The sequence below is a fragment of the Falco rusticolus genome, chromosome 6 (assembly GCF_015220075.1).
Source record: "Falco rusticolus isolate bFalRus1 chromosome 6, bFalRus1.pri, whole genome shotgun sequence".
NCBI classification, from domain to species: Eukaryota; Metazoa; Chordata; class Aves; order Falconiformes; family Falconidae; genus Falco; species Falco rusticolus.
Window position 1 is genome coordinate 54,165,572 of NC_051192.1, and position 593 is coordinate 54,166,164.

The following is a 593-nucleotide window of genomic DNA, read 5'->3' on the forward strand; positions in this document are numbered from 1 at the left end:
AGTTCACCACCCCGCTCTGCCCACAGGCACCGACCTCGCAAACTGCTCTGCCTGCATCAGAGAGGAAAACAAAAATCAATTAAAAATTACATTTTGAAGTATGAACTCTTTCAGCAGTGAAACAGCCTGGGAGCGAGAAGGTTTTCAACAAAACCAACAGACACACGGGGACTCTGTGATCCGCTTGTCTTGTGAAGAGGATGACAAAACTATTAGGCACAGGGCTTCCTGGCTCGACTGATTCAAAGAGCTCTGCTATCGACAGGGTCCCACCCGGTGAGTATTTGACAGCCACTGCAAACTACCAAGTACTGATATGCAAATCCTGTGCAACCTCATTTTGCAGGAATAATTATCACAAATTTGCAAAATTCTGAAAGAGTAAGGCATCAAAAATTTTCCTTAAAAACAGACCAACACAAAACTGGAATTGTGGCCTTAATGTGCCTTGTTGAAAACTCTGAAGCTTCCAGGCTCCAAGAAATCCTTAAAGGCTGAGGCCAGATGGGCTTCAAAATAGGGGTGGACTGCTCAGTCCCTTAGCCCCAATACATAATTTGTTCTAAAATACCGAGCTAGATAACAAGGTATGT